Raw genomic sequence first — 22,435 nt, forward strand, 5'->3', positions numbered from 1 at the left:
CCACATAAGTTGTGGTTAGCTCATTGTAATAAATTCTTGGCTGTTTTTAATGAGCACTTATAACCCACATTTTCTGCTCCAGTTAAGAAGTGATTGTTAAACGTTAGAAATTGTTGCAGGATTATATACCACCTTGTCATTATAGCTTATCTATATGGCATTATCATTCTTATTGCACTTGCCACAGCCTCTCTGTGAGCTTCCAAATTGATTTTATTTTAATCCTAGAGTTATCAATTTCAGATTGAATATACAAGTGTCTCAATTTTAACCAGTTTTAAAACCCTACAGGAAAGTTTGTATTAAGATCTTTGAAGGGGATCATTTGATGTTCTTAATGAGGCTTATAATTCCCTCTTAGTCAGCTGCAAGAAATTTTAATTCCTTCAGTAATCCATGGTTTTCAGTGTTCTTCCTCACAACTCTTTGGAAATGCAAGTCCAGAGATAAATTCATTTTTTTTAATTATTAAATTTATGATATACATTAGTTGTCTTGTACACCTAATCCAATCAGTGTTTGACAAATAGTAATTAAAGGCAGTGTTTATACATCTAAAGTAATTATATGTGTGGGAAACTTTGTAAAATTGATGTTGACCTTAAACAGTTTGCAGTGATGGTCAGAAAAGCTATTTATGATTTGACATATATTTGTAAAAATATTGTCTAGAAGACTTTTGCAATTTTCTGTAAGTTTAGTGGGGAAGTTAACCATGGCAGACACATTGTAAGATTTCATTAAATGTCAGTCTGCCAGCTGTCATCAGTTAAGAAGATAACACTTAAATCCCGTGCAACTATTAAATTTCTGGTTTTGGAAAGAATTTAGCCAAAAGAGATCCTAACTTAAACATAAAAATACAAAACTTCCATGCCAGAGCTCTGTGAATTGTAAGTACTCTTAACAGATATGCCCTTTGCAGTAATTTCAATACCACAGACTTCAAAATGTTGATCTGTACATTGTGTGCAAACATTGCATCAGTTCTACGTAGTACAATCTATTTAATCACATCAGAAACACGGACGAACTGCGCACGATATTGGAGAATTCAGTAAGACCCAATCAAGATTAAAAATACAATTTCAATATGCAGTTTTAATCTTGTTTGCAGCTTTCTGTATTGTCCAACATCGTGTGTAGTAGGTCTGTTTTTCCAATGCGGTCAAATAGATGAAATAAACAATTAACAACAATAATGTATCTACAATAGTGCAACTGATATAAAAGAAATACTACATGGAAACACCTGTCCAATTTGTAGTCAAAGTAACCAAGCATCACGAAAAACATCATTACGATCTATCGTGCTAATGATCCATGAAAGACGAAACTAACTAATTTGAAAAGTTGATACGAACATATGAATTATTAGTTGGCTCTTCTAAGACAAATGTTTGTTGTTCATTATAAAGTAGGTGTGTGTGTTTTGTTCAGTGAAATGAACTGATTATTCATTGTTTCATGAAAGTGTAGCTTACCACACGTTCGTATTGGTAAGCATCAACATAACCCCAAAATTAACAGAAATCCCGTTGGATGCAGAAGACACCCCAAACATGTACAGAGCGGGAACGGCTACAGTAATTAATGCAGCCAGTCAAATATTAGCACGGTAATAATGTGACGCGAAACAAATCTCCGATCGATGAAGCTTCGGTGCAGTAAAATAAGTAATTGACGTACATGCCAAGTGTGATTAGACACCTTTAAACAAATTGCAAATATATATTTTTATAGGGCTTTTGAAATTTTCGAGATGTAAGTAACGAAAATTATGTCACGTATAATATCCAGTATGACTGAGTAACGAGCCTTTATAAAATATGTCGACGCGCAAACATAACCCAGTAACCAGTTTAAAGTTAGTTCCGCCCTTAATCTGAGGTTTCAGGAACATAACCCCCACACCAAGAACATGCAGATCAGTATGCCATTGCCAGCAATCAGCATGCCTGCGAAGTGTGAGTGTTGACCCTTGTCCTTCTGACAAGTAACGGGTGTTTCGGAAGTCACTCTCACGCAAGCCATCTGCCGTACGGCGCTGAACTACGGATGTCCCGCTGCAGTTGTGTCTCCATCCATGAGAACATTTTCAGCGTGTGATATAGAATACAGGATAAGGATACTGCTAAAAAGCAGTGATCGCGCATATTTATTACGGTAAAATGAGTTAATGGAGCTGCTTTTGCTCCAACGTGACCCTTGTATCAGTGGTGTTGATTGTTCTCGAAAACGATGCTGTCCCGGCGTGGAGATAAGTATCCGAGTAAGCCATCGCATTACCAAGATCATACTTCACAGGATCATTTCTGTAGTATGTCTTCAACTCTCTCTAGTTCAATACTGGAGTAGACGCAACCACGATGATGAGTGGTAGCACTTTCCCTGAGCGTGAGGCATGCAGAATGGGATTCGTAGGATCTCATCTGCAATCGATGATCGTTCACCATACCTTTTGGGGTGTGGGAAGGGAATAGTGCTTTCCGAGTGGTGTTTTTATAATACAATGAAACAAAGCTGTTGAAATTTCAGAGTTGAGAGAGTTTATCGTTTTTACAATTCGATTTTGTTCGTCAATGTCGCCTTCATGCTTGTAATGGAATTCTCAAAATTAAGTACATATGCAGCTAGTAGTCGCTACACGGCGGAGTTGTTTTCAGCTTTCTTATTCATTAAAATGAATGGTTAAATAGTGTCTGGTGAGGAACCTCAATAAGGACCCCAAAATAAAACACTGATTGTTCTCTGTATCCTTCATTGAAACAAATAACCAAGAGGCAGAGTATTCTGTTCTTACGACTATTTCATTATTTGTGCGTGAGGATATCAACAAACTATGTTTAACCCTCAACTGACTTGCAGCAGTCTCGTAGACCAGCAACATTTTCTTATCGCTTCCCTTTGCTGAAGTATTCGAGCTACAACTGCTACCTTTCAGTTGGAGTGTGGAGGCCGTGCAGTGACGAGCTTGTGTTTCTACCACTGTTAGTTTCCTCTTGTGTTGAACGTCTGCGAGATCGTGGCATAGCAGTTGCGTAATTTTTCTCTGGTAATTTGTTTTAAGTCTATTTAAATCTATTTTTATTTTAGCTTCAAATATCACGTAGTAAGTAAACTTATATCCAGGTTTCTTCATTACAGAGATGACGGTAGAAAGACCATTACGTCGAGCATTCTAACGGTAAATGACCCTAATTTTGAGGTTCGTTTTCAGGCTTGACTTTGCTGAGTGTCTAGACAATAATAGTGACATGGCAGAATCGTACGAAATTGAAAGCAGCCATACCTGAGATTCTGAGGAAGAGTTAGATAACGTGCCAGAGATAAAATATAGGCATGCTGATGGTAGCGATAACGGCAGCGATGATGAAAATACTGAGAGTTATAATAGGAATGATGGCTCCTACGCGTAGTTCTACGAAAAAAAAAATAAGTGTTTAAAGTGGAGGGAGGAACAGCTTCCGTTAAGTGTAAGGACAAGGCGCCGTAACACAATCGTTCAAATCCCTGGAATTCGACCACTGGCTAGAAGTTTGGGAGAAAATCCAGAAACAGAACCCATATAGGAAATTTTATGTTCCGGAAATATTCTGTCAGGAATAATCACATGGCCAAATGCAAAAATAGAAAAAATGAGAACAGATTATGAGAACCATGAGAGATTGACTTATCTTCATGACCTTGACATGATCGAACTAAAAGCATTCATTGGCCTTCTTAAGTATTCAGCGATATTCAAATCAGGCAACGAGTCCCTAGACTGTCTCTTTGCAACTGACGGGACAGGACGTGATATTTTGCGATGTACCATGACAAAAAATCTTAGGTTTGATAAGCCAGAAGATAGGGAGGAAAGAAAGAAGATCCTGCTGCAGCAATGTCAAAGATTTTTAATCTTTAGTGAAAACAGTCAACAATGTATTACCTTGGGAGCTGCAGCTGTGGATGAATTGTTGGCACCGTGCAGAGGGTGTTGCTGCTTCGTTAGGTACATCCTAAAGAAACAGGCAAAATATGGCATAAAAGTAATGTATCAGGCTGATGTTAGAGCTCATTATCTTTATAATGCATAAATCTATTGTGGAAGAGGGAGTGACAGTTTGACTTCATCAAATGAAGATAAGAGGCTGAAAATAGCAACTCAGGCTGTGATGAGGCCCGTGAAACCAATAGAAGAAGCTCATAGAAATGTGGCGGCAGATAATTGGTTTCGATTCATAGAAATGGTTCGGTAACTTCGTCAGAAGGGGATGACACTTGTGGTCACACTAAAGAAGAATAAACCAGAAAACCCTAGTAACTTTCTTTCTGAAAGCAGAACACTGCCGTTTACGGCTTCATGGAAGAGATGTCACCGCTCTTTATGTTCCAAAGGTGGGAAAGCTGTAATCGTGGTCTCCAGTATGCATCATTCTGAGAGTTTCGATCCAGAGGAATCGTAAACCAGAAATTACGTCTTCTATAACGTAACAAAAGGCGGTATGGATCAAAAACGTGCAGCTTATACAGCAAGCCGCAGGACATGAAGATGGCCTGTAGCAGTTTTTTTTTTCCACTGGTAGATATTATCAACGACGTAAACGATTATCGCCTATACCAATTTTTCAATAAGACTCCAGACATAACACGCCTTGAAGCCATGAAATCGTTAGCAAAGGCGCTAACATATCCCCTTATGACACGCCGACTGCAGATACGAAGTCTTACAAGGGAACTTACTGTTTCAATCAGGCACATACTGCAGATACCAGATGAACAACATCCCCAGCCTCAGGCTCTTGAGAACTGTTTTGAAAAAAGAAAAACCTGTAACTTTTGCCCTCAGAAACTGAAGAAAAAGACTAAATATCCTTGTCCAACAGTGTGGACGTGCAGTACGTCATGAACGTGCACGAAAAATGTGCTTTGAAGCGAAAAAATAAGAGAATTTTTATTCAGACAGCCACAGACTTTGAAGCTGAAGTGCCCGTTTTTTCTCAACATGTATTATTTTCTCTTGATAGTAACTACTTTTGGCATTATAATTGTTTCCAGTAAATATGGCTCATATTTGTTTGAAATAAACTTACGAGGTGTGACAGACCGCAGCATTTAGTTACGTCAGAAATATTAGACATATTAGCTGAGGATTAAGCGAGCTTTATTAACAGTATCTTTCGTCCATGTTGTGTTACAAGTTTATACACTGAAGAGCCAAAGAAAGTGGTACACCTACCTAATATCGTGTAGGGCTCCCGCAGGCAAGACTCGACTAATGTCTGAAGTAGTGCTGAACGGAACTGATAACCTTGTATCCTACAAGGCTGTCCATAAATCCGTAAGAGTATGAGGGGGTGGAGAGCTCTTCTCAACAGCACGTTACAAGGCATCCCAGAAATGCTCAATAACGTTCATGTATGGAGAGTCAAGTGGCCAGCGGAATTGTTTAAACTCAGAAGCGTGTTCCTGGAGCCACTCTGTAGCAATCCTGGACGTGTGGGTATCGCAGTGTCCTGCTGGAACTGCCCAAGTCCGTCGGAATGCACAATGAGCATGAATGGATGCAGGTGATCAGAGATGGTGCTTACATATGTGTCACCTGTCAGAGACGTGTCTAGACGTATCAGGGGTCCCATATCGCTCCAACATTACAATCCCCAGACCATTACAGAGCCTTCACCAGCTTGAACAGTCCCCTGCTGACATGCAGGGTCCTTGGACTCAAGAGGTTGTCTCCATGCCTGTACTCGTCCATCCGCTCGATACAAATTGAAACGAGACTCGTCCGATCAGGCAACATGTTTCTAGTCATCAACAGACTAATGTCAGTGTTGACGGGCCCAGGCGAGGCATAAAGCTTTTGTGTCATGCAGTCATCAAGGATATACGATGATGTTTCGTTGAACGGTTAGCACGCTGACACTTGTTGATGGTCTAGCATTGAAATCTGCAGCAATTTGCGGAAGGGTTGCACTTCTGTCACGTTGAACGACTCTCGTCAGTCGTCGTTTGTCCCGTTCTTGCAGGATCTTTTTCCGGCCGGAACGATGTGGGATGTTTGATGTTTTATCAGGACCCAGATATTCACTGGACACTCGTGAAATGGTCATACGGCAAAATCTCCACTTCATCGCTACTTCGGAGATACTGTGTCCCATTGCACGTGCTCCGACTACAACACCACTTTCTATCTCACTTAAACATTGACAACCTGCGATTGTAGCAGCAGTAACCAGTCTAACAACTGTGCCAGACACTTCTTTTATTTAGGCGTTGCCGACCGCAGCGGCGTATTCTGCCTGTTTATATACCTCTGTATTTGAATACGCATGCCTATACCAGTTTCTTTGGCACTTCAGTGTATAAGCATAGTACTAGTGGTCGGGCCGTGGCCGGGTAACTACAGTTCACAAGAGGTCTTGCAAACTCGACACAAATTTGTCGCCATTATTGACTTTGCGATCGTTTGTTTCACAACGCGCGAGACGAACATGACTTTCAAAACAACATTCATTCAAACTTTCTTTACTGCTGGTTACTTTAGCCCTTAACTGGTGATGTTAGGTGTCAAGACACCCAGCTAATCTTTGAAGCCCCATTATTACCAGATTGTCGCGAGTACATCATTGTTAGTTCCTATCAAGTCAGTTTGTTGCAAGTCGGCCTGAAGCGCGATACTCAACAGAGCGGTGAGTTGTTTGATTTTATACGCGATTTTTTAAAGTTACTAGGTATTTTTAACCCAACCTCACCAGTTGCGGAACTTTTTTTTGGAATATTCTCGTATATATATAATATAGGTAGTATGGCATCTAGCAGGTTTCTTGTGATAACTAATAACCCTGGATGCAGTTCTCATCAAAGCAGTGAGTTTATTTGATTCGTTATTTCTAGAAACTCTGCTTATCGATAACCACGTTAGTTACCCTGAGATTTTCTCGTATTCCGATTTTCAGCTGACATGCCATCAAGAAGGTGGTCTCTGAAACCTAGTGAACTTGGATTTGGTGACTGGGCGAGATCTCTACTGGATGAGTCTGAGAGTGAATGTAGTGGGGTTGAAAATGTTATAGAACAAGGTTTCGAGAGTGCCCATGAAACTGAATCAGAGCAAGAAGTACGTGAAGCTGAGAATGAAGTGCATGCTATACCTAATGCTTCAGTTCCTGGATCATCACCAAGTTCACTGCAACCACCACATTCCTTTGAAACAGACACATCGTCATCAGATGAAAACGAACCCCTTTCAAAAAGGCAGAATCGTCAATACGAGCGAAAGAAGTATTATGGGAAGAACCGTTTCATGTGGTCCAAAAAACCTCCAGCTTCAAATGTTCGCACAAGGAAACATAATATCGTTTCACATTTACCGGGAATAATTGGCCCTGCTAAAGCCCTTGGTCAGATTTGTAGACCCCCGACTGCTTGGACGCTATTTTTAGTGAGAGAATACTGAATGAAATAATTCTCCAAACCAATAAAAAATTTGCCCTCATGAGTGAAAAGTTGTCTGATAATACAAGAACTGACTACAAAGACTTGGATCTGATCGGATTCAAGGCTTTTTTGGGGGATTCTCACGTTCACAGCCATATTCAAATCTAATAATGAAGATCTGCAAGCTATGTTTGCAACCGACGGTACTGGTCGTGATATATTTCGTTGTACAATGTCACTGAAGAGGGTCTTGGTGTTACTGCTCAGTATACGTTTTGATGACGCCTCAGACAGAGATGTGAGGAAGAAATTTGATGCAACAGCTCCTATAAAATGGGTTCTCCAAGAGTTTATGAAAAACTGTATGGCTAGTTACTCAATTGGAATGTACGCTTGCATTGACGAAATGTTGGTGGGCTTTCGTGGTCGATGCCGCTTTAAAATGTATATCCCCAGCAAACCTATAAAATATGGACTCCAAATAATGGCTTTGGCAGATGCAAAAACCCACTACTTGCTAAACGCCTACATTTACTCTGGAAAGGATTGTGATGGCAGAACTCTCAGTGATGAAGAGAAGAAATTTTCCAAACCAACTCAAGCAGTGTTGCAATTGACCAAACCCATTATTGGAAGTAACCGCAAAGCACAGCAGATAATTGGTTTTCGTCCATTGCCCTCGTACAGGAACTACGTAAAAAGGGCTTGACATACGTAGGAATACTGCGAAAAAATAAACAAGGAATACCGAAAGAATTTTTACCTGCCAAGGAAAGAGAAGTAGGAGAAGCTCTATGGTTTCACAAAGGAGACAACACTACTCTCTTAGGTACCAAAGAAAGGCAAGGCCATCCTACTTGTATCCTCAATGCACCATACCCAGTCAAATGATCCAGAAATCATTGCCTTTTATAACAACACAAAAGGTGGCGTCGACGCCTTAGGTGAGAAATGCACAGTATACTCAACAAGTACACGCACAAGGCGATGGCCATTAGCCATATTTTTCACTCTAATGAACATTAGCCTAGTGAATGCCTATGTTATCTACCGTGGATTCCCAGGGAATCCAGAGCTAACCAGATTGGAATACATCAAAAATCTTGCCAAGGAACTCTTAGACCCTCATCTCAATCGTCGACTTCAAAACGACCATTTGCCCCGTGAATTGCGGCTAAACATCAGCAGAATTCTCAAGATACCAGCTCCATGTAAAGCCAGAGGAGACATGGGCAAACAAGTGAGGTGTAAGAAGTGCCCACCAGGCTCTGACAGATAAACGAAAAAGATCTGTAACAGCTTCAATGTTCCGATTTGCGGAGCCTGCACGAATCCTGTAAGCCGAGATTGCTTGCCAATTCTTCTGTGTGTAATAACTTGTCAAAAAATAATGTACTTTTAAAAAGGTTCATTGTTGCTTTATACAGTAATATTCAAATTCGTTTATATAAAAAAAAATTGCAGATATATGTATTTCGTGACGTGTTGCAAAATTTGTTATGGACTTACATATATTTCAAAAATTATCTATTCTGTTCACTGTAAATAATTTTCTGCTGCCAAAAGTTGTTCAGAGATGTCAATAAGAGTTACTTTTGCAATGTATGTAGAAACTTTTCATTTCTCCTTCACTGTTGAGGTATGGGGGCCAAATTATTGGGTATCTATAACCCAACCTCACCAGTTGTGTTACAAAAATATCACCTCACCAGTTACGGGTTAAACAACGGAGTTACAACGTTTATAAAAGTGTAAAGTTCTGCCTTTATGTGAACCGGGCTTTGGATAAGAGAGAAACTTATTGAAAATGTTGCACTCTTTTTCCACCATTGAATCTAGTATCGTATACCAAACGCGTAAACAAAGTCGACACTCTTCACGGAAGCTAATAGGAGCATTCACATACGTTGGCTTTTTATTTTTAATTTCTTTATTATTATTCCGGGACAGCGCGAACGCAATCCCGATTACCAAAAATAATGCGCCCAAGTTACTCGCATTTTTTTTTTTGCATTTATTTTTTAACATAACATCATTGCAACAATACATGTACAGAAAAATGCAATTGTGAATAGCTGGTCAATATTTCACATAATCGAAATCCTTTAAGAACAGAAATAAATACAACTGACATGTGTGACAAGTTATTTACAGAAAGCTTTTAGTAACAATTCTAAAATGAAGTCAGTATGTGTTGTGAAATGTAAATAAGTGCCTCAGGTAAGAAACTAATCGGCACAGATGCGTCCGTCGCACTCCTGCGCAGATGTGTGTTGTTCTTAAATTTCAGTCGTTATTGTGCAAACAAAACAGGTGATTTGCCAATGTCATGTGCCAGACTCGCTCTCCTATGTGCAGTTTTTCGGAATCTATTTCATTTGCATGTGACATTTCGATAAAGAGCTGAATGATGAATTAATACATCTAGAGAAAACTCTCGTTTCAAAATCGTTAGACTGTTATAGTTGCAAGGCACTAATTTCCACAGTGGTATAAGCATCAGTTACAGTTTAATTTGGCAGTAGGCATCTGAAATAAACCACGAAATTTTTGGCTCATTCATTTCAACTAATATGTTTTAATGTAATATTTAATCAGTCATAATTTTTTCCGTATATTCCTGAAGGACAGTGAAATACTGTGAAAACTTTAGTCACAGCACTTCCAGATCTGTCCAGGTCACTTTACAGAGAACGAAATAATCATTTATTGCAGTTTGTTACTGCATGTGGTTGAATGCAAGGACATGTACAAGATTCATTACTTAATGAAACATAAGGGAAGCGAGGAGGACTGTTTCCCTACTCATCACCAAGCCTCACGAAGGCAATCGGTGCTGCCAACCGTAAGTGAGAGAGCCGCCATGGTCTGTGCTGCCATCTCTTGCTTCGCAGTGAAAATAGGGGATGGGAAGTCACCAACCAAACAGGCCAAGTAATGGTTCTTTATTCGTGAAACAGCCTTTGGTGGTAGTTACATGTGTTGATATCTCTAAATCAGAATGCATTTCCCAAGTTAGCAACAATTAACACTTAATTTTAGGCGAAATATGTCCAGAAATTCTGGTTACGTGATGTGTTCTTGTTCAAAGGGCATACGATGGAAAGACATAAGTACCGCAGAAGCGCCTGTTCACGTTACTCTTGTTTCCCTTCAAGACGAATAAATCTTTCGCCTTTTACTAAAGATTTCCGTGGAGGGGAACACTAAATGAGTCTATAACTAATTTTTCGAAGTGCTCGGCTTACGCTGAGCCACAAATACAATTCAAAATTATTATAGAGTGGGTGACAGGATTGTACCAACTCTACATAGCAATGATGTGCGAAGCTGCAATATTTTAGTATCGCTACTTTTCAATATCTGTTTTTCTTACCTGTGATTTGTCGCAGTGAAGGAATCCGGGTCCTTGTATCACTTCGCAGTGGTTCGCACTCAGCCAATGTTATTCCCGCGACTTATCACCGTATGATAAAGTTACACTTGTTCACACAGAAAATTGCATCCCAACAAAACTGTCGTTAGTAAGTATGTTTTACATTATTTTTTTCTTCCGTTTGCTTTACTTTTGTTTTAAGGAAAAAATTGTGAAAATATTAATAGTGTAATTAATATGTAAGAAGCCATACAGTACAGTAATAGTTCGTGTTTAGAAAACGAATTCTGACGTATTGGTATGTTCACAGGTACCCGAACTACATTTCAGTCACTCAGTAAAGCGATAATTCAAAATATCATTGTCTACAGATCTGGAGAAATTGCCAATGCGTCTTTAGACTGTCTTTGTCAGACGAGAGGTTAGTTTCTAAGTGTTTCGATGAACTTAATTTCTTAAATGGGATCGTTGTTGCAAATGTAAAACATCCTCCATTGAGTGGCTTTCATTACAGTAAATATTAGTAATACTACTCTGTCAGTTAGATTGCTTGTAATTAGTGACAGCAAACATGTTTAATAATTATTGTGATTTTGCAGACGTAGTTTTATTTATTTATTCATCCGTAAACAAATTTCTTTGTATGGATGTCGGAATTATACATACATATGTACATTATTTTGTCACGTAAGATAATGAAATACAAGCTATAAATAATAAATTCATAAATATGTATATGTATATTACACACACAATTTATCATTGAATTACATAATGCAGAAGAACCTGCTTCAATCAAAAGAAATAGATCACAAGACTTCTCTAATCGAGTAAAAACTATTTTTTAATAAATATTCTTTAAGGAATGCTTTAAATTTACAGAGTTCCTTTATGTTTTTTTATTTCTTTTGGCAATTTTTTTGTATATCTTGACACCTTGGTAAAACATAGTAGTTTGGGTTTTAGTTTTATTCATTCTGTCTAGGTACAAGCAATTACTGTTTCTGGATTGGTGATCATTTATGCAACTGTTTGTTAAATATTGCTCAATATTTTTGTGAATAAAAACTGTAGTTTGCAAGATATGTTCACTTGGATTGTCAGAATACCCCATTTTTAAATAGCTCACTGCAGTGCACTCTTTTGTGACTCTTGCTCATTATTCTGATAGCTCGTTTTTGCTATCTGAACACATATTTCACATTTTGGGCATTTGCACCACAGAATGTTATGCCGTAACTTATTATAGAATGTATGTGTCCAAAGTATGTCATTCTCTGGCATGAACTATTGCACACGGTGTCTAATATTCGTAAGGCATAATATGCTGTGCTAATTTTTTTCCCAAGCATCCTAATATGTTCATCCCATTTTAATTGTATGATCAACATACATACCCAAAAATTTTGTGCTGACTACACACACTATGGTTTCATTTTGTCATATTCGGTTTTTTCTTTATATAGAAGTTTATGTTATTAGTCTTTTTCACATTAAGGGCTACTTTGTTGTTATTTGACCAGTTGTGAACTGCCATAAGTGCCTTTTCAGCTTTTACATTTAACATTTCTGGTGTCCTGTCTGTAATTATTATATTGCTGTCATCAGCAAATAACACTGTTTCATCTTGCATTACCCACTGTGGGAAGTCATTAATATAAATGAGAAATAGTACTGGGCCTAGCACACTCCCTTGAGGTACTCCAATGTTCAATTATTCTTCATCTGAAAGATGTTTCACTAAATAATTTGAGCTACTTGAAATTTGCGATATCTCCACCCTCTTCCTAGTGCTTAAAGTTTGCTTAGTAGTATTTCGTGGTCAACTGTATCAAATGCATTACTGAGATCTAGAAAAATCCCTGTCACTTGTTCTCCTTTATATAGGGCTTCTAGAACTACTCTTGTAAATTTTTCTATAGCTGCTTCTGTTCCCTTTCCAGTCCTGAAACCAAACTGTTCTTTGCGTAGAAGTTGGTATTTGTTTAAGTAGTCCATAAGTCTGTTTTTCATAATAGTTTCTATTATTTTTGAAAAAGAAGACAGCAATGTAACTGGTCTGTAATTCTGTACATTTTCTGTACAACCTTTTTCGTGTATGCGAAGAATTTTTGCGTGCTTTAGATAATTAGGGAAGCAACCTGATGAGAATGACTCATTTATAATGTCTGCTTTTTTTTATGCTGCTAATGCAGTCTTTTAGTATATACATTGGAACTTCATCTAAACCTGTGGAAGATTTACTCTTGAATTTATGTACAATGCTACTGATTTCCTCTCCATTTGTGGGTAGCAGTAGCATTGTGTGAGATACATAGTTCTTTGCCATTGTGTGTTGTGTTTTAGGAAGCTTTTCTTGCAGTTTTGTTGCTATATTACTAAAGTTGTTTATAAAGTTTGCCAGGCCCTTAGAATTATCTATTAAACTACCTTTATTTCTAATTTTTATGTTCATCTGCTTTGATTTTGAGTTACCAGTTTCTTGTTTTACTATATTCCATATGGCTCTGCTTTTATTGTTTGAGTTCTGTATGGTCTCTTCATTTTGGATTCTCTTTGCTTCCTGCAACAGTTTTCTGTATGTCCGCTTGTACCTGAGAAAAAACTGTAAGAAGGCTGGGTCACTCTTATAATTTTTGATAGATCTCCGATATTTGAGTGTTTCAGAGGATTTTCTGATACCTTTTGTTACCCAAGTCTTCCTGCTAGATCCCCCAACAGAATGTACTACTTTAGGAAATGTTTCCTCAAATTTTAACTTGAATATATTCATGAATTTGTTGAATTTTTCATTAAATGTGTTCCTGAATATACTTCTGACCATGTCTGGCCAATCATCTGTGTTGCAAATTCACACCTTTTTTATTTAGAAAAAACACTTCTGTAGCTAAGCACTTTTGCTTGTAACTTTGTAGATATTTTAAGTTTTGCTCTTTGACCGAAGTTCCGACTCTGATTACTGGTTGTTATACGTATTTAACCACATCAAGGCTCTTGAGAGAGAATCGTGAAGATTCGAGAAGTCTCTTAGAGGATTTGCAGTTTAAAAGTCCTATAATTATGAAATAAGTGTGCAGTATGAGTGATTGAACTGTGTTTAATTGATGTTGTGGTGCTGTTTTAAAGGAATGATAAATGTTAAATACAGTGAGTGAATAATGAAAATCTCATTTTCCACATGTTAAGCGGTCCTATACCCATAAATTTTCCGCCGTTTAAGTATTGGTAGAGACTTGTTGGAGAATATTGGTGCGACATTGACTTGTTACAGAGTCTGAGGTCTAGAATATGCATTTTGAGTCTGTTGATATGAAAGTGGGAACTACAGATTTTCCAGTTAAATCAGGAATTGTTTAAGTACAGTACTTGAAGGTAACCCAGAAAAACTTACTATGTAGGTGGTTGTAGTGTCTGCAAAAAGTTCTTGTGTGTGCAGTTGCCATTTGTAACACCAGGTGTAAAATTTTTCTCCAGGGGTCTTGAATTGTGTCGGAACAAAAGTGAGGCATTCATATGACTCAATAATATTGTTTTCATTTCATTACACTTATATAGATGTCTTGAGTTCTGCTGTGTTAACATTGCCAAGTCCTGTAGGCATGTGGAGTATTAACCACAACGGTCATATTGAAAGCAGAATCAAATGCACTTTTTAGGTTACTTGTCTCTAAATGATATTTTCTGGAGAAAAAGGCAATATTGCGTCTTATTGATACAGCTGTGTTTGACCAACCATAACTGGTGCTGAATGTGCATGTCGTCATATAATATGCAGACACAGTACATCAATCTCGTGAGGCACAAGGTTCTTATAAAGAAGTACGAACGTCGGTCAACAGATGGCACTAGGCAAAGAATGATAACTGCGCTTTTTAGTTGCTACTTGCAACTTCTAGGTGTGCTAGTCAGAAATCGTACTTTAGCAAATTACGTTAATGACTACTTCATAAATAGTCCAATCAATCTGCATAAAAATTGTCCTAAGATTAGTAGAACATCAATCCCAGAAGAACAAAGTGTGAATTCATTATTGCTACCTCCCACAAACAAATTGGAAGTTAATCAAATAATAAAAACAATGAAGAATAAAATGTCCTCAGGGATTGACGAGATACCTTGCTCAGTCATGATGAGATGTGCTAGTGTCATATCAGACCCACTCTCACACATCATAAACATATCATTTTCGGAAGGCGTCTTTCCACAACGATTAAAAATTGCAAAAGTAAAACCATTGTATAAAAAGGGCAATATACATGAAGTGGGAAACTATAGACCAATAGCTTTATTATCGGTATTTTCAAAAGTAATAGAGACAGTCATGAAAAACAGAATTACAAATTACCTCGAGAAATTCAATCTATTGTCTGTAAACCAACACGGCTTCCGCAAAGGAATGAGTACAGAGTCAGCCATCACCCAATTCATTGAAAATATTGTAACGGGGCTAGATAAGAACAACAGTACAATAGGAATAAATTTGGACCTCTCAAAGGCATTCGATACTGTCCAACATGATATCCTGCTAGACAAATTAGAATATGTCGGTATACGAGGAGTAGCTAAAAAGTGGTTTCAGTCATATCTCCATAATAGGAAACAGGTAGTAGAAATTGCAACAACAAACAGTAAAAACCAAAGTATTGTTTACAGATCAGATATTCAGACTGTGCCAATAGGGGTACCGCAGGGGAGTGTTCTAGGACCTCTCCTATTTCTTCTTTACATAAATGATATCAAGATTCCAGTAAATGGTACTCATATAACCCTGTTTGCGGATGACACAAACATTGTAGTAACTGACATAAACCGGGTATTGCCAACATCTGCAACCAGAGTTATAGAATATTTGCAAAATTGGTTTGAAGTGAACAAATTAACCATAAATATATCTAAAACTAATTATATCCATTACAGGAAAGCAAAGTCACACTCTGATCTAGATCTCAGAATACAAAATAAAGAAATTGTGAGAGTTGCTACCACAAAATTCTTAGGTGTAATTATAGATGAAAATTTAGACTGGAAATCCCATATCCTGTATCTCTCACATAAGTTAAGTTCTGCTTGCTTTGCTTTACGCGTTATTAGCTTTGTATGTAGTAGGGAATGTAGCAAAGCTGTTTACTTTGCTTATATACATTCTGCTATTACCTATGGCCTCATCTTCTGGGGTCATAGTAAGAAAAATCTCACAACCATCTTCACTCTACAAAAACGAGCTGTTAGAATAATTACCAACAGTTCAAGGCTAACTCCTTCAAAGCAATTATTTAAACAGCTGAATATCCTACCCCTACCGTGCCTCTATATACAGAAAAGCGTAATTAATATAAAACAAAATATTAACAATTTCCAATCCAACTCGGATCTACATACTTACAACACAAGAAAGTGCAATGACATTCATATAAAAAGAGTTAACAAGGCTTTGGCGCAGAAACAAACAAACATACAAGGAAGTAGATTGTATAACAAACTACCGGTAAAGATAAAAGAAATAAAAAAATTGTCTTCATTTAAAGAAGCAGTATTCAAATTTTTAATGACCAACTGCTATTATAGTGTAAAAGAATACCTGGAATAGCTCCATACTAAACAATCATATTTATGTACTCTGTGCCAATAGTAATTTTTATCTGACTGTTGCTATGTTCTAAATAAATAATATGTACAAAAGTGCTAGAATTGTATGTGTTATATCTAAATATCAACTGTGTATTCCATGTAAAAAGTCTTTCTCATACATCAATGTAAATAATCAAAGTTGTACATGCTATTTCAATGTGGTCTGATGTAGTCTACTATGCACATCTGTATTTTGTATAGTATTGTTCACCCTATATGTGTGTATATATATACTATGTATTTTTTTGACGAAATCCATGCAATGTAAATTGTCTCTGGATGAATAAACTACTACTACTACTACTACTACTACTATTTGTCACAGAAATAACAGTTGGACTCGAGTGCTGAGCCGGGGCAATAGGAACCACAGAAAATTAAATTATTCCATTGTAACCAAGAGCATTTATATGCTTCCTACCTCTTTTTTATTATCTAGTAAGGTCTGGAAAAAGGAATAACTCATTCTTATATAATAGTTCACAAAAATTTATTTTTAAGCTAGGAAAGAAATATTTAGGTACATACCAAATAATGTATCAAAATAATGTAACACCTTTACTCCAGGGATATACTACAGCCCCCTACATATCACTGACTTAGGAATCGTAAGGGTAAGATTAGAATATATAGTATAGCAGGGTTGTGGTGATGGTGGTTGTGGTCGTCGTCGTCTTTAATGAGGTACCAGTTTTCTTTACCTTTGTTTATTTAGTATCTTGGGCTTTTCGATTTGTTGAATGGTTACATGTTATAGGCTTTTGCACCAGATGTAACACGCCATGTGAAAATTATTGTTACTTCTAGTATTCTGGTCGTGAATTGTACAGTTCTTCTTAAATTCATTCTCATTATTAATTAAAAAAAACATTAAAACACATAACAAGATAATTATAAATACAAAAGGTTATATTGTATACCAACTGGGCGTTTCTCCTATATGGTATTCATTTGAGTATTCCTCTCAGTTCTTTTTGTTTTTATTTTACTCTATTATCTCCACTTCTAGGAGTGGAGCAGGCTTTTCAAGATCCGGCCCATTTACGAGTCAGGGTTCTATTTAGTTAATTATGTGACAAGCTATTAGCAGAGAGCCTTTAAATTGGTGTCAACACAGTGTGCAAAAATGCCAGGGGAGTATGTGTCAGGTCAATTCTTCTTTTGGTACCCAGTAAGTCATTGTGACTGGTTTGGAATTGAATAAAATGAGTGTTTGTAATATTAAGCATTAAACTACTTGCTATGAATCATTTGTTAGCCTCTTTCATTATTCTCTTGATTTTTTGTGATATGGATTTATTTGGGATCTTCATCGTGAAATTGGTGTCTTCTGCGAACATCGCAGCTGTAGAAGAATGCTGTAATATCCCAATTAAATCATTTACGTGGTTAATATGAGTGCTGGGCCAAGTATAGGAACCTAGGCACACCGTGTTTAATGTCTCTTTGTTCCAAATTTAGTCGTATTCGTGTTTCTGTCCTTTGTTAATGTGACATTCTGTTTTCTGTTGTTAAGCCATAATTTCATCCATGCAAGGAGAATGCCTCTGCTATCATAGCATTTAAGTTTCTTTAGTAGAACTTGTATTTACACAGTCAAAGGCCTTGGAACATAATGGAAAGTGCCATCATGAAAATTTATCTCGTTTAATTCTACTAGATCCGGGGTTATGTTGTGTACTCAATAGAGAAGCCTTCATGAAAGCCAAAGTGATCTTACGTTTAAAAAATGTTTTTAAAAGGAGATGGGTCTATAATTAGAGGTAAGTTGCTTATTAACGGGGTGGTAGGCTGTCTGCAAACTGAAGAGCAACCCAGGTACTACAAGAAGTCCAGCCCTTCTGCAGTGAGCCTTTGAACTTGTGTCAACACAGTGTGTAGAAATGCCAGGAGAAGCATATGATACACGAAATTAGTAAATAATGCAAGGGACGTGTACAGAGTTGATATAATCACTGCATGGTACACTGTGCTGCTAGATGGACAATTGAGTCTTTGTCATCCTGTATGACAGTTAGAGCATGCTTTTGGGAACGACCACTTTCCCCACTGCAAGCTGTGCTCACTCTTCAATTTACAGACACTGTACTAGCAGATACCAGAGTCTTTCAGGAAATATTCACCTTGACTTATCAACTGGTTACATAGGTAATACAGGCAGGTGCTACCAATTCAGCAAAAGATTTTAACACTTTGGGTGAAGTACCTTTATAACATTGTTTTACAGTGACCTAATGATTTTTGTGATCTGTCTAGCAGATGCTTCAGCAAATGACGTCTTGTGGGGGAGTATGCAGTTCCTGTTTAAGGAGGTCTAACGGATCTGCTGTGCTGTTACACATTGGATTTAGCAGCTAAAGATCTCAGTTTAATCAACTGTCTCACTGTTAGTGACATCAGAGAGTTGAATATTATTTGCCTTATGAATTTTACTAATTTACATTTATGTTCTTTGTTAAACTGGTTTGATGGGGATGCTTTATCACTCCCTGTTGACCATAATGGTCAGATAAACAATTTATTACGGGGCGTGTTTCGTAAATGTTAGGTTTAAAAATAAATTATCAGTTGCTGTTGTGCTATATCCTTCTATTCTTGTTGGGAATGTCCACAGTATGTAAATTGATGCACACAATTATAACTATACTGAATGAAGTCTTCATTGAAATCTTCACATACAGTCACTTCCTTGTTTTTTATACTAAGTCTTATTAGTAGCTATGTATCCATGTCTGTTACTGAAGTACAGCACTCGATCAATAGCTCCATGTTGTATTCACTTTATTTTGTGACCTGGTGGGACTCTGTTGAACTTCTTGTACATCCAATGGAAAATACTTAACGGAGAACTGAGCTGAAGAAAATATATTTAAAAAAATCACATGTATACAATGTGGAAAAAAACACTATATTTTTGAGGTTGTCAAGTTTAATTATACTACAGTAATTTGATTTCCTGCTTAAATTTACGTTTGAGGTGTCACATTGTAAAAATAAAGTTGCCTGATTAATGTTTTTGCTTGTTTGCAGGTAAATGTCCGCAGTTGTGGCATGTGTTGTAATCTCCACACCACATTAACACAATATGCTGTTAGAGAAACCAAAACAAAATGGCTCAGACTATTGATGAAGTGGGGTAACATGTGGTACTCTTTTCCCCAAATTTGGAGGGATCACAATGCTGCTGCACAACAATCCATGCTGAGGTTGGAAGTGCACAGCAACAATGCACCATCGTATGACACTGAGGTTAGGTGACACACACACTTCCACTGTGGTAAAACAAGTGTGAGTGACAAAGAAGAAAGTGCCAGACCATGTCTCTGTGAAGAAATAGGAATTGCAGAAGTGGAGGCTCTGCAGCTTGAAGACTGTCATATCACAATTGAGGCAATAGTGGAAGAAGTGGAAAATGAGTTTTCAACATCTAGCTTGAATTTTCAATATAGCAGAGGTCAGCGACTACTGGGTTTCGCTACTACTAGCACTGATTCAAAAAGCTATGTAACTGAGGCAGTAGCAGAAATGTTGCACATGTGTCAGGTCAATCTAGAGGAGGTCTTCAGCTCGTGATTCACATTAAATGAGTGCTGGGAATATCACTGTCACCCCAAGACAAAGGAGGAAAGCAAGCAGCGGAAATGCATGGATTGACCATTGTCGAAGAAGGTGACTGTACATCAGAACCTGAGCTTTCTGGGGTGGCAGCTCATGTTGTTAGGTCACTGAGTATCTTCTGCCAGCAGATGTCACATTCAGCGAATCATTCTCAGCACCTCAGGCCTCATTCACGCAATCACCAGTGCTCTCGAAGCCACGAGAAGAGAAATTGTTCTTTGCATGTTTTGTGTTAAAAGAATTAAATTTTTATTTCTCTGTTGATGTGAATGACGGTAAGCAGTTCAAGTGTTCAGCGTGTGGGAAGCAATAAAAATTTAACAAACATCTGAGCGAGCATGCATCGAAGGTTCAGCCTGAGAAATTGAGTATAATTCCAGCTTTTCAAAAAAGTCAAAAGTCTTATATTTATCAATATAATGCCTGTCATAAAAATTTCAATTATGAATTTAACTTCAAGGATCATCAGTGTGATTTATCATGGTGGGACCTCAAGCAGCAGAATGTGGGGGTAAGACAAAGTGGTGTGATTGTAATTTTGAGACATCATGAGGAATTTGTTATGTAAAACATTGTAGACAATGCATGATGTTCAGATTAGTATAGAAAATTTGCAGTTGTGATCATTTTCTGATTTATAACAGTGGGAAGAAGGCACTGAGAAGACAAGAAAGACAGTTTTGTTAAAAACTGTGGCTCTAAAGTTGTTGCTAATGGTTATGTGAGACATTATTACATTTGCCATTGCTCAGATCAACATATTTCACTAAGTAAGGGTGCCAAATACATGAAAAAAATGGAGTGTTCCTAGCACAGATTTAAGTTACCCAGATCACAGGTGACCCGTGCCATGTAACATTTGTTTCAACACATGGTGCACACAACAATGACTTATGTCACATTGATGTAAGTTAAAGAGTAAGTAGTAGCAGACATACCCAACAAAATCCCTTTTCTGGCTGTAGTTGAGAAAATCAGAGATTCAGTCTGTTTTGAACAGGAAAGAATTCATCTCCTAATGATGCAAGATCTTGCAAACATTGAACATTCTTATAATTTATGCTCAGGAGGAAGACTGCAGAACAATGCAATTAGTGAGAGACTGATGTGCAAGAACTGATCTCAGGTGAGAATCATTGTTTGCTATTTTATAAGCCCAAGGAGTAGTTACCAGAACTCATTTAAGCCTGCAAAGCACTGATTTTGTGTTGATCATAATGAATAAGGCCCAAGATGAACTTTCGAAGAAATATGGACATGCTGTGTTTGTGTGTCTGCAACATGTGAGCTAAATAGCTACCATTTTGAATTAGCAACATTATTAGTGCTAGAAGATATGAAAGAGGTTTTCCCTTGTGCCTTCCTTGTATCGAACTGGACCAATACCCTAGTGATGTCCATATTTCTTGAGTTTATAAGATCGGAGGTTGGTAAAATTTCATCAGAGGTGTTCATGTATGGCTTGGCTGTTTCTTTCTGTAATACATGGAATGCAATAATGGACCCACCTGCGATAAAACTATTTTGCACTTGGCATATTTACCAATTGTGGAGAAGAAATATCAGTTGAAAAATTAAGGGCCTAGAGAAAAAAGCCTAAGCTTATGAACTATTACAGCTTTATTGAAGTAGGGGGATGTGGCTGCATTTAAAATGATGTTATTAGCTGTCTTTCAGAGATATCCAGAACATTGCAGTTTAGTTATTACTTGCAGGATAACTACATGCATAACGCACAGCGCAAGCCCTAGTGCCACAGATTAAATGGTGACATAACACATATATGTATATAGAACAAATGCACCACCCAATTAAATATTTTTATTTAAAAAGTGTGAATGCCTAGACAAATCACTGTTTGCTATGGTGTCATTTGCCAAGAAAAAACTATTTGACAGACTTATTGTCCCCACAAAAGGGAAATCTCACTCACAAACTGCGAGACGTGCACTACAGGCACAGCTTAACTGAAATGTTAAGTAAGCACTAAGTATCATGGTGGATTGGAAATACCATGTACTCTTCAAATGTGGCAGAAATATATTGTATCAGGGATACTTAGGTGATGTGTAACTGTAAATCAAAGTGTGTAAAGTGCAACATGTCCATACAAAAGTATTGTTGCTCATATGTTGACTTGAGCATTACATAGCAGATGTGTTTGTCAGAAGATTATAGGCTTGCAGCTGCCTGCAGGTAGTTGTAATGATGATAAACTATTGATTTCAAGTGGGGATCCATGTGATGTAAATGAAATTTGAATACGTTTTTTGAAACCTGTCTTGAGCAGATAGTCTGACAGCCCACACACAATAGAAATAACGTAGACCTTGTAGCTACAAACAGGCAGATATTATCAAACAAATTGGTATAGAGGCGGGGATTAACGGT

The 22,435-nt window shown here is 37.5% G+C and overlaps 2 non-coding genes across 2 annotated transcripts; both read left to right on the forward strand.

Moving 5' to 3' along the window:
• Positions 1-2,290: 2,290 nt before the first annotated feature.
• On the forward strand, positions 2,291-2,498 carry LOC126178496 (small nucleolar RNA U3). The gene has a single exon (XR_007536388.1). It is a non-coding gene; the product is annotated as a small nucleolar RNA U3 (small nucleolar RNA).
• An 8,061-nt stretch (positions 2,499-10,559) lies between these two features.
• Positions 10,560-10,678, forward strand: LOC126178587 (U5 spliceosomal RNA). The gene has a single exon (XR_007536472.1). It is a non-coding gene; the product is annotated as a U5 spliceosomal RNA (small nuclear RNA).
• Positions 10,679-22,435: the final 11,757 nt, after the last annotated feature.

Source organism: Schistocerca cancellata, chromosome 3 (genome assembly GCF_023864275.1).
Source record: "Schistocerca cancellata isolate TAMUIC-IGC-003103 chromosome 3, iqSchCanc2.1, whole genome shotgun sequence".
Lineage (NCBI taxonomy): Eukaryota > Metazoa > Arthropoda > Insecta > Orthoptera > Acrididae > Schistocerca > Schistocerca cancellata.